At 40.7% G+C, this 14,777-nt stretch overlaps 15 non-coding genes across 15 annotated transcripts; all 15 read left to right on the top strand.

The window, feature by feature from the left end:
• Nucleotides 1–370: 370 nt before the first annotated feature.
• Nucleotides 371–443, top strand: TRNAK-UUU (transfer RNA lysine (anticodon UUU)). The gene has a single exon. It is a non-coding gene; the product is annotated as a tRNA-Lys (tRNA).
• A 772-nt stretch (nucleotides 444–1,215) lies between these two features.
• Nucleotides 1,216–1,288, top strand: TRNAK-UUU (transfer RNA lysine (anticodon UUU)). The gene has a single exon. It is a non-coding gene; the product is annotated as a tRNA-Lys (tRNA).
• A 1,610-nt stretch (nucleotides 1,289–2,898) lies between these two features.
• Nucleotides 2,899–2,971, top strand: TRNAK-UUU (transfer RNA lysine (anticodon UUU)). Its single transcript has one exon. It is a non-coding gene; the product is annotated as a tRNA-Lys (tRNA).
• Nucleotides 2,972–3,738: 767 nt separating this feature from the next.
• On the top strand, nucleotides 3,739–3,811 carry TRNAK-UUU (transfer RNA lysine (anticodon UUU)). The gene has a single exon. It is a non-coding gene; the product is annotated as a tRNA-Lys (tRNA).
• A 772-nt stretch (nucleotides 3,812–4,583) lies between these two features.
• TRNAK-UUU (transfer RNA lysine (anticodon UUU)) lies at nucleotides 4,584–4,656 on the top strand. Its single transcript has one exon. It is a non-coding gene; the product is annotated as a tRNA-Lys (tRNA).
• Nucleotides 4,657–5,428: 772 nt separating this feature from the next.
• TRNAK-UUU (transfer RNA lysine (anticodon UUU)) lies at nucleotides 5,429–5,501 on the top strand. Its single transcript has one exon. It is a non-coding gene; the product is annotated as a tRNA-Lys (tRNA).
• A 768-nt stretch (nucleotides 5,502–6,269) lies between these two features.
• On the top strand, nucleotides 6,270–6,342 carry TRNAK-UUU (transfer RNA lysine (anticodon UUU)). The gene has a single exon. It is a non-coding gene; the product is annotated as a tRNA-Lys (tRNA).
• A 772-nt stretch (nucleotides 6,343–7,114) lies between these two features.
• On the top strand, nucleotides 7,115–7,187 carry TRNAK-UUU (transfer RNA lysine (anticodon UUU)). Its single transcript has one exon. It is a non-coding gene; the product is annotated as a tRNA-Lys (tRNA).
• A 768-nt stretch (nucleotides 7,188–7,955) lies between these two features.
• Nucleotides 7,956–8,028, top strand: TRNAK-UUU (transfer RNA lysine (anticodon UUU)). The gene has a single exon. It is a non-coding gene; the product is annotated as a tRNA-Lys (tRNA).
• Nucleotides 8,029–9,644: 1,616 nt separating this feature from the next.
• TRNAK-UUU (transfer RNA lysine (anticodon UUU)) lies at nucleotides 9,645–9,717 on the top strand. Its single transcript has one exon. It is a non-coding gene; the product is annotated as a tRNA-Lys (tRNA).
• A 768-nt stretch (nucleotides 9,718–10,485) lies between these two features.
• TRNAK-UUU (transfer RNA lysine (anticodon UUU)) lies at nucleotides 10,486–10,558 on the top strand. Its single transcript has one exon. It is a non-coding gene; the product is annotated as a tRNA-Lys (tRNA).
• A 772-nt stretch (nucleotides 10,559–11,330) lies between these two features.
• TRNAK-UUU (transfer RNA lysine (anticodon UUU)) lies at nucleotides 11,331–11,403 on the top strand. Its single transcript has one exon. It is a non-coding gene; the product is annotated as a tRNA-Lys (tRNA).
• Nucleotides 11,404–13,013: 1,610 nt separating this feature from the next.
• On the top strand, nucleotides 13,014–13,086 carry TRNAK-UUU (transfer RNA lysine (anticodon UUU)). The gene has a single exon. It is a non-coding gene; the product is annotated as a tRNA-Lys (tRNA).
• Nucleotides 13,087–13,854: 768 nt separating this feature from the next.
• On the top strand, nucleotides 13,855–13,927 carry TRNAK-UUU (transfer RNA lysine (anticodon UUU)). The gene has a single exon. It is a non-coding gene; the product is annotated as a tRNA-Lys (tRNA).
• A 772-nt stretch (nucleotides 13,928–14,699) lies between these two features.
• On the top strand, nucleotides 14,700–14,772 carry TRNAK-UUU (transfer RNA lysine (anticodon UUU)). Its single transcript has one exon. It is a non-coding gene; the product is annotated as a tRNA-Lys (tRNA).
• The last annotated feature ends 5 nt before the right edge of the window (nucleotides 14,773–14,777 follow it).

Genomic DNA, 14,777 nt, shown 5'->3' with positions numbered 1-14,777 from the left:
AACTTTTCAAAATGTTTTCCAATTGACTGAAACTCTATTGCACAAAACGAGCATGTCATTAATCGTTGATTTAGAGTGGACTGCATTGCCCAGTGTGTGTATTGAGGAGCACATGTTCGCCTTTACTGGGGAGCAATTTTGCACTCATGAATGTGGCAAAACATTCAAATCCGTAAGTGGGTGAACATTAAAGTCCTAGATGCTGCAAATCTCTATATCTGGATACGGAATGACTGAAAAAAGTTATGTCTCCAGTGTCAAAATGTGTGTAATGCACTAGTAATTCATTTCCTTTATTGACCAGTGAGGTAGCCATGTATGGAGGTGCTGTAGAGTGAAAATCAAGTTTCAAATGGGCAGTGATCCTTGTGCCTGGATAGCTCAGTCGGTAGAGCATCAGACTTTTAATCTGAGGGTCCAGGGTTCAAGTCCCTGTTCAGGCGTATCTTTGCTTCTTTTACAAAAAATTAAGCAGGAAATATGAATTGCTCATTCTAATATGTGCTATTTCTGATGGCATCGCAACCTTGGGCAATATGACTCTAAGGTAGTGGAGTCCAGAGTTTTTGGATGCTTTGCCAACATTTCAAGCCTGACTGTGCTTCTAAATAGCATGAAATAGCAATCTTTGTACAAAGTTTTAATATTGGGGAGACAGATTGGTCGAAAAAAAAGCAGACAGGCGCTGCTGAGATTCGAACTCAGGATCTCCTGTTTACTAGACAGGCACTTGCTTTAACCAACTAAGCCACAGCACCTTTTTTGCATCTGGTCTCCTTTCCATTCTCATGTAATCATTTAGAAGTGAAATCCACTTTTTTAAGGCTGGGCTTCTGTTGCAATATAACTTTTCAAAATGTTTTCCAATTGACTGAAACTCCATTGCACAAAACGAGCATGTCATTAATCGTTGATTTAGAGTGGACTGCATTGCCCAGTGTGTGCATTGAGGAGCACATGTTCGTCTTTACTGGGGAGCAAGTTTGCACTCATGAATGTGGCAAAACATTCAAATCCGTAAGTGGGTGAACATTAAAGTCCTAGATGCTGCAAATCTCTATATCTGGATACGGAATGTCTGAAAAAAGTTATGTCTCCAGTGTCAAAATGTGTGTAATGCACTAGTAATTCATTTCCTTTATTGACCAGTGAGGTAGCCATGTGTGGAGGTGCTGTAGAGTGAAAATCAAGTTTCAAATGAGCAGTGATCCCTGTGCCTGGATAGCTCAGTCGGTAGAGCATCAGACTTTTAATCTGAGGGTCCAGGGTTCAAGTCCCTGTTCAGGCGTACCTTTGCTTCTTTTACAAAAAATTAAGCAGGAAATATGAATTGCTCATTCTAATATGTGCTATTTCTGATGGCATCGCAACCTTGGGCAATATGACTCTAAGGTAGTGGAGTCCAGAGTTCTTGGATGCTTTGCCAACATTTCAAGCCTGACTGTGCTTCTAAATAGCATGAAATAGCAATCTTTGTACAAAGTTTTAATATTGGGGAGACAGATTGGTCGAAAAAAAATCAGACAGGCGCTGTTGAGATTCGAACTCAGGATCTCCTGTTTACTAGACAGGCGCTTTAACCAACTAAGCCACAGCACCTTTTTTGCATCTGGTCTCCTTTCCTTCCTCATGTAATCATTTAGAAGTGAAATCCACTTTTTTAAGGCTGGGCTTCTGTTGCAATATAACTTTTCAAAATGTTTTCCAATTGACTGAAACTCTATTGCACAAAACGAGCATGTCATTAATCGCTGATTTAGAGTGGACTGCATTGCCCAGTGTGTGTATTGAGGAGCACATGTTCGCCTTTACTGGGGAGCAATTTTGCACTCATGAATGTGGCAAAACATTCAAATCCGTAAGTGGGTGAACATTAAAGTCCTAGATGCTGCAAATCTCTATATCTGGATACGGAATGACTGAAAAAAGTTATGTCTCCAGTGTCAAAATGTGTGTAATGCACTAGTAATTCATTTCCTTTATTGACCATTGAGGCAGCCATGTATGGAGGTGCTGTAGAGTGAAAATCAAGTTTCAAATGGGCAGTGATCCTTGTGCCTGGATAGCTCAGTGGGTAGAGCATCAGACTTTTAATCTGAGGGTCCAGGGTTCAAGTCCCTGTTCAGGCGTACCTTTGCTTCTTTTACAATAAATTAAGCAGGAAATATGAATTGCTCATTCTAATATGTGCTATTTCTGATGGCATCGCAACCTTGGGCAATATGACTCTAAGGTAGTGGAGTCCAGAGTTCTTGGATGCTTTGCCAACATTTCAAGCCTGACTGTGCTTCTAAATAGCATGAAATAGCAATCTTTGTACAAAGTTTTAATATTGGGGAGACAGATTGGTCGAAAAAAAAGCAGACAGGCGCTGCTGAGATTCGAACTCAGGATCTCCTGTTTACTAGACAGGCGCTTTAACCAACTAAGCCACAGCACCTTTTTTGCATCTGGTCTCCTTTCCTTCCTCATGTAATTATTTAGAAGTGAAATCCACTTTTTTAAGGCTGGGCTTCTGTTGCAATATAACTTTTCAAAATGTTTTCCAATTGACTGAAACTCCATTGCACAAAACGAGCATGTCAGTAATCGACGATTTAGAGTGGACTGCATTGTCCAGTGTGTGCATTGAGGAGCACATGTACGTCTTTACTGGTGAGCAAGTTTGCACTCATGAATGTGGCAAAACATTCAAATGCGTGGGGTGGATGACCATTAAAGTCCTACATGCTGCAAATCTCTATATCTGGATACGGAATGACTGAAAAAAGTTATGTCTCCAGTGTCAAAATGTGTGTAATGCACTAGTAATTCATTTCCTTTATTGACCAGTGAGGTAGCCATGTGTGGAGGTGCTGTAGAGTGAAAATCAAGTTTCAAATGAGCAGTGATCCCTGTGCCTGGATAGCTCAGTCGGTAGAGCATCAGACTTTTAATCTGAGGGTCCAGGGTTCAAGTCCCTGTTCAGGCGTACCTTTGCTTCTTTTACAAAAAATTAAGCAGGAAATATGAATTGCTCATTCTAATATGTGCTATTTCTGATGGCATCGCAACCTTGGGCAATATGACTCTAAGGTAGTGGAGTCCAGAGTTCTTGGATGCTTTGCCAACATTTCAAGCCTGACTGTGCTTCTAAATAGCATGAAATAGCAATCTTTGTACAAAGTTTTAATATTGGGGAGACAGATTGGTCGAAAAAAATCAGACAGGCGCTGCTGAGATTCGAACTCAGGATCTCCTGTTTACTAGACAGGCGCTTTAACCAACTAAGCCACAGCACCTTTTTTGCATCTGGTCTCCTTTCCTTCCTCATGTAATCATTTAGAAGTGAAATCCACTTTTTTAAGGCTGGGCTTCTGTTGCAATATAACTTTTCAAAATGTTTTCCAATTGACTGAAACTCTATTGCACAAAACGAGCATGTCATTAATCGTTGATTTAGAGTGGACTGCATTGCCCAGTGTGTGTATTGAGGAGCACATGTTCGCCTTTACTGGGGAGCAATTTTGCACTCATGAATGTGGCAAAACATTCAAATCCGTAAGTGGGTGAACATTAAAGTCCTAGATGCTGCAAATCTCTATATCTGGATACGGAATGACTGAAAAAAGTTATGTCTCCAGTGTCAAAATGTGTGTAATGCACTAGTAATTCATTTCCTTTATTGACCAGTGAGGTAGCCATGTATGGAGGTGCTGTAGAGTGAAAATCAAGTTTCAAATGGGCAGTGATCCTTGTGCCTGGATAGCTCAGTCGGTAGAGCATCAGACTTTTAATCTGAGGGTCCAGGGTTCAAGTCCCTGTTCAGGCGTATCTTTGCTTCTTTTACAAAAAATTAAGCAGGAAATATGAATTGCTCATTCTAATATGTGCTATTTCTGATGGCATCGCAACCTTGGGCAATATGACTCTAAGGTAGTGGAGTCCAGAGTTTTTGGATGCTTTGCCAACATTTCAAGCCTGACTGTGCTTCTAAATAGCATGAAATAGCAATCTTTGTACAAAGTTTTAATATTGGGGAGACAGATTGGTCGAAAAAAAAGCAGACAGGCGCTGCTGAGATTCGAACTCAGGATCTCCTGTTTACTAGACAGGCACTTGCTTTAACCAACTAAGCCACAGCACCTTTTTTGCATCTGGTCTCCTTTCCATTCTCATGTAATCATTTAGAAGTGAAATCCACTTTTTTAAGGCTGGGCTTCTGTTGCAATATAACTTTTCAAAATGTTTTCCAATTGACTGAAACTCCATTGCACAAAACGAGCATGTCATTAATCGTTGATTTAGAGTGGACTGCATTGCCCAGTGTGTGCATTGAGGAGCACATGTTCGTCTTTACTGGGGAGCAAGTTTGCACTCATGAATGTGGCAAAACATTCAAATCCGTAAGTGGGTGAACATTAAAGTCCTAGATGCTGCAAATCTCTATATCTGGATACGGAATGTCTGAAAAAAGTTATGTCTCCAGTGTCAAAATGTGTGTAATGCACTAGTAATTCATTTCCTTTATTGACCAGTGAGGTAGCCATGTGTGGAGGTGCTGTAGAGTGAAAATCAAGTTTCAAATGAGCAGTGATCCCTGTGCCTGGATAGCTCAGTCGGTAGAGCATCAGACTTTTAATCTGAGGGTCCAGGGTTCAAGTCCCTGTTCAGGCGTACCTTTGCTTCTTTTACAAAAAATTAAGCAGGAAATATGAATTGCTCATTCTAATATGTGCTATTTCTGATGGCATCGCAACCTTGGGCAATATGACTCTAAGGTAGTGGAGTCCAGAGTTTTTGGATGCTTTGCCAACATTTCAAGCCTGACTGTGCTTCTAAATAGCATGAAATAGCAATCTTTGTACAAAGTTTTAATATTGGGGAGACAGATTGGTCGAAAAAAAAGCAGACAGGCGCTGCTGAGATTCGAACTCAGGATCTCCTGTTTACTAGACAGGCACTTGCTTTAACCAACTAAGCCACAGCACCTTTTTTGCATCTGGTCTCCTTTCCATTCTCATGTAATCATTTAGAAGTGAAATCCACTTTTTTAAGGCTGGGCTTCTGTTGCAATATAACTTTTCAAAATCTTTTCCAATTGACTGAAACTCCATTGCACAAAACGAGCATGTCATTAATCGTCGATTTAGAGTGGACTGCATTGCCCAGTGTGTGCATTGAGGAGCACATGTTCGTCTTTACTGGGGAGCAAGTTTGCACTCATGAATGTGGCAAAACATTCAAATCCGTAAGTGGGTGAACATTAAAGTCCTAGATGCTGCAAATCTCTATATCTGGATACGGAATGACTGAAAAAAGTTATGTCTCCAGTGTCAAAATGTGTGTAATGCACTAGTAATTCATTTCCTTTATTGACCAGTGAGGTAGCCATGTGTGGAGGTGCTGTAGAGTGAAAATCAAGTTTCAAATGAGCAGTGATCCCTGTGCCTGGATAGCTCAGTCGGTAGAGCATCAGACTTTTAATCTGAGGGTCCAGGGTTCAAGTCCCTGTTCAGGCGTACCTTTGCTTCTTTTACAAAAAATTAAGCAGGAAATATGAATTGCTCATTCTAATATGTGCTATTTCTGATGGCATCGCAACCTTGGGCAATATGACTCTAAGGTAGTGGAGTCCAGAGTTCTTGGATGCTTTGCCAACATTTCAAGCCTGACTGTGCTTCTAAATAGCATGAAATAGCAATCTTTGTACAAAGTTTTAATATTGGGGAGACAGATTGGTCGAAAAAAAATCAGACAGGCGCTGCTGAGATTCGAACTCAGGATCTCCTGTTTACTAGACAGGCGCTTTAACCAACTAAGCCACAGCACCTTTTTTGCATCTGGTCTCCTTTCCTTCCTCATGTAATCATTTAGAAGTGAAATCCACTTTTTTAAGGCTGGGCTTCTGTTGCAATATAACTTTTCAAAATGTTTTCCAATTGACTGAAACTCCATTGCACAAAACGAGCATGTCATTAATCGTTGATTTAGAGTGGACTGCATTGCCCAGTGTGTGTATTGAGGAGCACATGTTCGCCTTTACTGGGGAGCAATTTTGCACTCATGAATGTGGCAAAACATTCAAATCCGTAAGTGGGTGAACATTAAAGTCCTAGATGCTGCAAATCTCTATATCTGGATACGGAATGACTGAAAAAAGTTATGTCTCCAGTGTCAAAATGTGTGTAATGCACTAGTAATTCATTTCCTTTATGGACCAGTGAGGTAGCCATGTATGGAGGTGCTGTAGAGTGAAAATCAAGTTTCAAATGGGCAGTGATCCTTGTGCCTGGATAGCTCAGTCGGTAGAGCATCAGACTTTTAATCTGAGGGTCCAGGGTTCAAGTCCCTGTTCAGGCGTATCTTTGCTTCTTTTACAAAAAATTAAGCAGGAAATATGAATTGCTCATTCTAATATGTGCTATTTCTGATGGCATCGCAACCTTGGGCAATATGACTCTAAGGTAGTGGAGTCCAGAGTTTTTGGATGCTTTGCCAACATTTCAAGCCTGACTGTGCTTCTAAATAGCATGAAATAGCAATCTTTGTACAAAGTTTTAATATTGGGGAGACAGATTGGTCGAAAAAAAAGCAGACAGGCGCTGCTGAGATTCGAACTCAGGATCTCCTGTTTACTAGACAGGCACTTGCTTTAACCAACTAAGCCACAGCACCTTTTTTGCATCTGGTCTCCTTTCCATTCTCATGTAATCATTTAGAAGTGAAATCCACTTTTTTAAGGCTGGGCTTCTGTTGCAATATAACTTTTCAAAATGTTTTCCAATTGACTGAAACTCCATTGCACAAAACGAGCATGTCATTAATCGTTGATTTAGAGTGGACTGCATTGCCCAGTGTGTGCATTGAGGAGCACATGTTCGTCTTTACTGGGGAGCAAGTTTGCACTCATGAATGTGGCAAAACATTCAAATCCGTAAGTGGGTGAACATTAAAGTCCTAGATGCTGCAAATCTCTATATCTGGATACGGAATGTCTGAAAAAAGTTATGTCTCCAGTGTCAAAATGTGTGTAATGCACTAGTAATTCATTTCCTTTATTGACCAGTGAGGTAGCCATGTGTGGAGGTGCTGTAGAGTGAAAATCAAGTTTCAAATGAGCAGTGATCCCTGTGCCTGGATAGCTCAGTCGGTAGAGCATCAGACTTTTAATCTGAGGGTCCAGGGTTCAAGTCCCTGTTCAGGCGTACCTTTGCTTCTTTTACAAAAAATTAAGCAGGAAATATGAATTGCTCATTCTAATATGTGCTATTTCTGATGGCATCGCAACCTTGGGCAATATGACTCTAAGGTAGTGGAGTCCAGAGTTTTTGGATGCTTTGCCAACATTTCAAGCCTGACTGTGCTTCTAAATAGCATGAAATAGCAATCTTTGTACAAAGTTTTAATATTGGGGAGACAGATTGGTCGAAAAAAAAGCAGACAGGCGCTGCTGAGATTCGAACTCAGGATCTCCTGTTTACTAGACAGGCGCTTTAACCAACTAAGCCACAGCACCTTTTTTGCATCTGGTCTCCTTTCCTTCCTCATGTAATCATTTAGAAGTGAAATCCATTTTTTTTAAGGCTGGGCTTCTGTTGCAATATAACTTTTCAAAATGTTTTCCAATTGACTGAAACTCCATTGCACAAAACGAGCATGTCATTAATCGTCGATTTAGAGTGGACTGCATTGCCCAGTGTGTGCATTGAGGAGCACATGTTCGTCTTTACTGGGGAGCAAGTTTGCACTCATGAATGTGGCAAAACATTCAAATCCGTAAGTGGGTGAACATTAAAGTCCTAGATGCTGCAAATCTCTATATCTGGATACGGAATGACTGAAAAAAGTTATGTCTCCAGTGTCAAAATGTGTGTAATGCACTAGTAATTCATTTCCTTTATTGACCAGTGAGGTAGCCATGTATGGAGGTGCTGTAGAGTGAAAATCAAGTTTCAAATGGCAGTGATCCCTGTGCCTGGATAGCTCAGTCGGTAGAGCATCAGACTTTTAATCTGAGGGTCCAGGGTTCAAGTCCCTGTTCAGGCGTACCTTTGCTTCTTTTACAATAAATTAAGCAGGAAATATGAATTGCTCATTCTAATATTTGCTATTTCTGATGGCATGGCAACCTTGGGCAATATGACTCGAAGGTAGTGGAGTCCAGAGTTCTTGGATGCTTTGCCAACATTTTAAGCCTGACTGTGCTTCTAAATAGCATGCAATAGCAATCTTTGTACAAAGTTTTAATATTGGGGAGACAGATTGGTCGAAAAAAAGCAGACAGGCGCTGCTGAGATTCGAACTCAAGATCTCCTGTTTACTAGACAGGCGCTTGCTTTAACCAACTAAGCCACAGCACCTTTTTTGCATCTGGTCTCCTTTCCTTCCTCATGTAATCATTTAGAAGTGAAATCCACTTTTTTAAGGCTGGGCTTCTGTTGCAATATAACTTTTCAAAATGTTTTCCAATTGACTGAAACTCTATTGCACAAAACGAGCATGTCATTAATCGTCGATTTAGAGTGGACTGCATTGCCCAGTGTGTGCATTGAGGAGCACATGTTCGTCTTTACTGGGGAGCAAGTTTGCACTCATGAATGTGGCAAAACATTCAAATCCGTAAGTGGGTGAACATTAAAGTCCTAGATGCTGCAAATCTCTATATCTGGATACGGAATGACTGAAAAAAGTTATGTCTCCAGTGTCAAAATGTGTGTAATGCACTAGTAATTCATTTCCTTTATTGACCAGTGAGGTAGCCATGTATGGAGGTGCTGTAGAGTGAAAATCAAGTTTCAAATGGGCAGTGATCCCTGTGCCTGGATAGCTCAGTCGGTAGAGCATCAGACTTTTAATCTGAGGGTCCAGGGTTCAAGTCACTGTTCAGGCGTACCTTTGCTTCTTTTACAAAAAATTAAGCAGGAAATATGAATTGCTCATTCTAATATGTGCTATTTCTGATGGCATCGCAACCTTGGGCAATATGACTCTAAGGTAGTGGAGTCCAGAGTTTTTGGATGCTTTGCCAACATTTCAAGCCTGACTGTGCTTCTAAATAGCATGAAATAGCAATCTTTGTACAAAGTTTTAATATTGGGGAGACAGATTGGTCGAAAAAAAAGCAGACAGGCGCTGCTGAGATTCGAACTCAGGATCTCCTGTTTACTAGACAGGCACTTGCTTTAACCAACTAAGCCACAGCACCTTTTTTGCATCTGGTCTCCTTTCCATTCTCATGTAATCATTTAGAAGTGAAATCCACTTTTTTAAGGCTGGGCTTCTGTTGCAATATAACTTTTCAAAATCTTTTCCAATTGACTGAAACTCCATTGCACAAAACGAGCATGTCATTAATCGTCGATTTAGAGTGGACTGCATTGCCCAGTGTGTGCATTGAGGAGCACATGTTCGTCTTTACTGGGGAGCAAGTTTGCACTCATGAATGTGGCAAAACATTCAAATCCGTAAGTGGGTGAACATTAAAGTCCTAGATGCTGCAAATCTCTATATCTGGATACGGAATGACTGAAAAAAGTTATGTCTCCAGTGTCAAAATGTGTGTAATGCACTAGTAATTCATTTCCTTTATTGACCAGTGAGGTAGCCATGTGTGGAGGTGCTGTAGAGTGAAAATCAAGTTTCAAATGAGCAGTGATCACTGTGCCTGGATAGCTCAGTCGGTAGAGCATCAGACTTTTAATCTGAGGGTCCAGGGTTCAAGTCCCTGTTCAGGCGTACCTTTGCTTCTTTTACAAAAAATTAAGCAGGAAATATGAATTGCTCATTCTAATATGTGCTATTTCTGATGGCATCGCAACCTTGGGCAATATGACTCTAAGGTAGTGGAGTCCAGAGTTCTTGGATGCTTTGCCAACATTTCAAGCCTGACTGTGCTTCTAAATAGCATGAAATAGCAATCTTTGTACAAAGTTTTAATATTGGGGAGACAGATTGGTCGAAAAAAAATCAGACAGGCGCTGCTGAGATTCGAACTCAGGATCTCCTGTTTACTAGACAGGCGCTTTAACCAACTAAGCCACAGCACCTTTTTTGCATCTGGTCTCCTTTCCTTCCTCATGTAATCATTTAGAAGTGAAATCCACTTTTTTAAGGCTGGGCTTCTGTTGCAATATAACTTTTCAAAATGTTTTCCACTTGACTGAAACTCTATTGCACAAAACGAGCATGTCATTAATCGTTGATTTAGAGTGGACTGCATTGCCCAGTGTGTGTATTGAGGAGCACATGTTCGCCTTTACTGGGGAGCAATTTTGCACTCATGAATGTGGCAAAACATTCAAATCCGTAAGTGGGTGAACATTAAAGTCCTAGATGCTGCAAATCTCTATATCTGGATACGGAATGACTGAAAAAAGTTATGTCTCCAGTGTCAAAATGTGTGTAATGCACTAGTAATTCATTTCCTTTATTGACCAGTGAGGTAGCCATGTATGGAGGTGCTGTAGAGTGAAAATCAAGTTTCAAATGGGCAGTGATCCTTGTGCCTGGATAGCTCAGTCGGTAGAGCATCAGACTTTTAATCTGAGGGTCCAGGGTTCAAGTCCCTGTTCAGGCGTATCTTTGCTTCTTTTACAAAAAATTAAGCAGGAAATATGAATTGCTCATTCTAATATGTGCTATTTCTGATGGCATCGCAACCTTGGGCAATATGACTCTAAGGTAGTGGAGTCCAGAGTTTTTGGATGCTTTGCCAACATTTCAAGCCTGACTGTGCTTCTAAATAGCATGAAATAGCAATCTTTGTACAAAGTTTTAATATTGGGGAGACAGATTGGTCGAAAAAAAAGCAGACAGGCGCTGCTGAGATTCGAACTCAGGATCTCCTGTTTACTAGACAGGCACTTGCTTTAACCAACTAAGCCACAGCACCTTTTTTGCATCTGGTCTCCTTTCCATTCTCATGTAATCATTTAGAAGTGAAATCCACTTTTTTAAGGCTGGGCTTCTGTTGCAATATAACTTTTCAAAATGTTTTCCAATTGACTGAAACTCCATTGCACAAAACGAGCATGTCATTAATCGTTGATTTAGAGTGGACTGCATTGCCCAGTGTGTGCATTGAGGAGCACATGTTCGTCTTTACTGGGGAGCAAGTTTGCACTCATGAATGTGGCAAAACATTCAAATCCGTAAGTGGGTGAACATTAAAGTCCTAGATGCTGCAAATCTCTATATCTGGATACGGAATGTCTGAAAAAAGTTATGTCTCCAGTGTCAAAATGTGTGTAATGCACTAGTAATTCATTTCCTTTATTGACCAGTGAGGTAGCCATGTGTGGAGGTGCTGTAGAGTGAAAATCAAGTTTCAAATGAGCAGTGATCCCTGTGCCTGGATAGCTCAGTCGGTAGAGCATCAGACTTTTAATCTGAGGGTCCAGGGTTCAAGTCCCTGTTCAGGCGTACCTTTGCTTCTTTTACAAAAAATTAAGCAGGAAATATGAATTGCTCATTCTAATATGTGCTATTTCTGATGGCATCGCAACCTTGGGCAATATGACTCTAAGGTAGTGGAGTCCAGAGTTCTTGGATGCTTTGCCAACATTTCAAGCCTGACTGTGCTTCTAAATAGCATGAAATATCAATCTTTGTACAAAGTTTTAATATTGGGGAGACAGATTGGTCGAAAAAAAATCAGACAGGCGCTGTTGAGATTCGAACTCAGGATCTCCTGTTTACTAGACAGGCGCTTTAACCAACTAAGCCACAGCACCTTTTTTGCATCTGGTCTCCTTTCCTTCCTCATGTAATCATTTAGAAGTGAAATCCACTTTTTTAAGGCTGGGCTTCTGTTGCAATATAACTTTTCAAAATGTTTTCCAATTGACTGAAACTCTATTGCACAAAACGAGCATGTCATTAATCGCTGATTTAGAGTGGACTGCATTGCCCAGTGTGTGTATTGAGGAGCACATGTTCGCCTTTACTGGGGAGCAATTTTGCACTCATGAATGTGGCAAAACATTCAAATCCGTAAGTGGGTGAACATTAAAGTCCTAGATGCTGCAAATCTCTATATCTGGATACGGAATGACTGAAAAAAGTTATGTCTCCAGTGTCAAAATGTGTGTAATGCACTAGTAATTCATTTCCTTTATTGACCATTGAGGCAGCCATGTATGGAGGTGCTGTAGAGTGAAAATCAAGTTTCAAATGGGCAGTGATCCTTGTGCCTGGATAGCTCAGTGGGTAGAGCATCAGACTTTTAATCTGAGGGTCCAGGGTTCAAGTCCCTGTTCAGGCGTATCTTTGCTTCTTTTACAAAAAATTAAGCAGGAAATATGAATTGCTCATTCTAATATGTGCTATTTCTGATGGCATCGCAACCTTGGGCAATATGACTCTAAGGTAGTGGAGTCCAGAGTTCTTGGATGCTTTGCCAACATTTCAAGCCTGACTGTGCTTCTAAATAGCATGAAATAGCAATCTTTGTACAAAGTTTTAATATTGGGGAGACAGATTGGTCGAAAAAAAAGCAGACAGGCGCTGCTGAGATTCGAACTCAGGATCTCCTGTTTACTAGACAGGCGCTTTAACCAACTAAGCCACAGCACCTTTTTTGCATCTGGTCTCCTTTCCTTCCTCATGTAATTATTTAGAAGTGAAATCCACTTTTTTAAGGCTGGGCTTCTGTTGCAATATAACTTTTCAAAATGTTTTCCAATTGACTGAAACTCCATTGCACAAAACGAGCATGTCAGTAATCGACGATTTAGAGTGGACTGCATTGTCCAGTGTGTGCATTGAGGAGCACATGTACGTCTTTACTGGTGAGCAAGTTTGCACTCATGAATGTGGCAAAACATTCAAATGCGTGGGGTGGATGACCATTAAAGTCCTACATGCTGCAAATCTCTATATCTGGATACGGAATGACTGAAAAAAGTTATGTCCCCAGTGTCAAAATGTGTGTAATGCACTAGTAATTCATTTCCTTTATTGACCAGTGAGGTAGCCATGTGTGGAGGTGCTGTAGAGTGAAAATCAAGTTTCAAATGAGCAGTGATCCCTGTGCCTGGATAGCTCAGTCGGTAGAGCATCAGACTTTTAATCTGAGGGTCCAGGGTTCAAGTCCCTGTTCAGGCGTACCTTTGCTTCTTTTACAAAAAATTAAGCAGGAAATATGAATTGCTCATTCTAATATGTGCTATTTCTGATGGCATCGCAACCTTGGGCAATATGACTCTAAGGTAGTGGAGTCCAGAGTTCTTGGATGCTTTGCCAACATTTCAAGCCTGACTGTGCTTCTAAATAGCATGAAATAGCAATCTTTGTACAAAGTTTTAATATTGGGGAGACAGATTGGTCGAAAAAAAATCAGACAGGCGCTGCTGAGATTCGAACTCAGGATCTCCTGTTTACTAGACAGGCGCTTTAACCAACTAAGCCACAGCACCTTTTTTGCATCTGGTCTCCTTTCCTTCCTCATGTAATCATTTAGAAGTGAAATCCACTTTTTTAAGGCTGGGCTTCTGTTGCAATATAACTTTTCAAAATGTTTTCCAATTGACTGAAACTCTATTGCACAAAACGAGCATGTCATTAATCGTTGATTTAGAGTGGACTGCATTGCCCAGTGTGTGTATTGAGGAGCACATGTTCGCCTTTACTGGGGAGCAATTTTGCACTCATGAATGTGGCAAAACATTCAAATCCGTAAGTGGGTGAACATTAAAGTCCTAGATGCTGCAAATCTCTATATCTGGATACGGAATGACTGAAAAAAGTTATGTCTCCAGTGTCAAAATGTGTGTAATGCACTAGTAATTCATTTCCTTTATTGACCGGTGAGGTAGCCATGTATGGAGGTGCTGTAGAGTGAAAATCAAGTTTCAAATGGGCAGTGATCCTTGTGCCTGGATAGCTCAGTCGGTAGAGCATCAGACTTTTAATCTGAGGGTCCAGGGTTCAAGTCCCTGTTCAGGCGTATCTTTGCTTCTTTTACAAAAAATTAAGCAGGAAATATGAATTGCTCATTCTAATATGTGCTATTTCTGATGGCATCGCAACCTTGGGCAATATGACTCTAAGGTAGTGGAGTCCAGAGTTTTTGGATGCTTTGCCAACATTTCAAGCCTGACTGTGCTTCTAAATAGCATGAAATAGCAATCTTTGTACAAAGTTTTAATATTGGGGAGACAGATTGGTCGAAAAAAAAGCAGACAGGCGCTGCTGAGATTCGAACTCAGGATCTCCTGTTTACTAGACAGGCACTTGCTTTAACCAACTAAGCCACAGCACCTTTTTTGCATCTGGTCTCCTTTCCATTCTCATGTAATCATTTAGAAGTGAAATCGACTTTTTTAAGGCTGGGCTTCTGTTGCAATATAACTTTTCAAAATGTTTTCCAATTGACTGAAACTCCATTGCACAAAACGAGCATGTCATTAATCGTTGATTTAGAGTGGACTGCATTGCCCAGTGTGTGCATTGAGGAGCACATGTTCGTCTTTACTGGGGAGCAAGTTTGCACTCATGAATGTGGCAAAACATTCAAATCCGTAAGTGGGTGAACATTAAAGTCCTAGATGCTGCAAATCTCTATATCTGGATACGGAATGTCTGAAAAAAGTTATGTCTCCAGTGTCAAAATGTGTGTAATGCACTAGTAATTCATTTCCTTTATTGACCAGTGAGGTAGCCATGTGTGGAGGTGCTGTAGAGTGAAAATCAAGTTTCAAATGAGCAGTGATCCCTGTGCCTGGATAGCTCAGTCGGTAGAGCATCAGACTTTTAATCTGAGGGTCCAGGGTTCAAGTCCCTGTTCAGGCGTACCT

Source organism: Ambystoma mexicanum, unplaced genomic scaffold, assembly GCF_040938575.1.
Source record: "Ambystoma mexicanum isolate Mex_15411 unplaced genomic scaffold, UKY_AmexF1_1 Mex_scaf1, whole genome shotgun sequence".
NCBI lineage: Eukaryota > Metazoa > Chordata > Amphibia > Caudata > Ambystomatidae > Ambystoma > Ambystoma mexicanum.
Note: the sequence above shows the minus strand (reverse complement) of the source record. Positions and strands in the feature narration are given on the sequence as shown.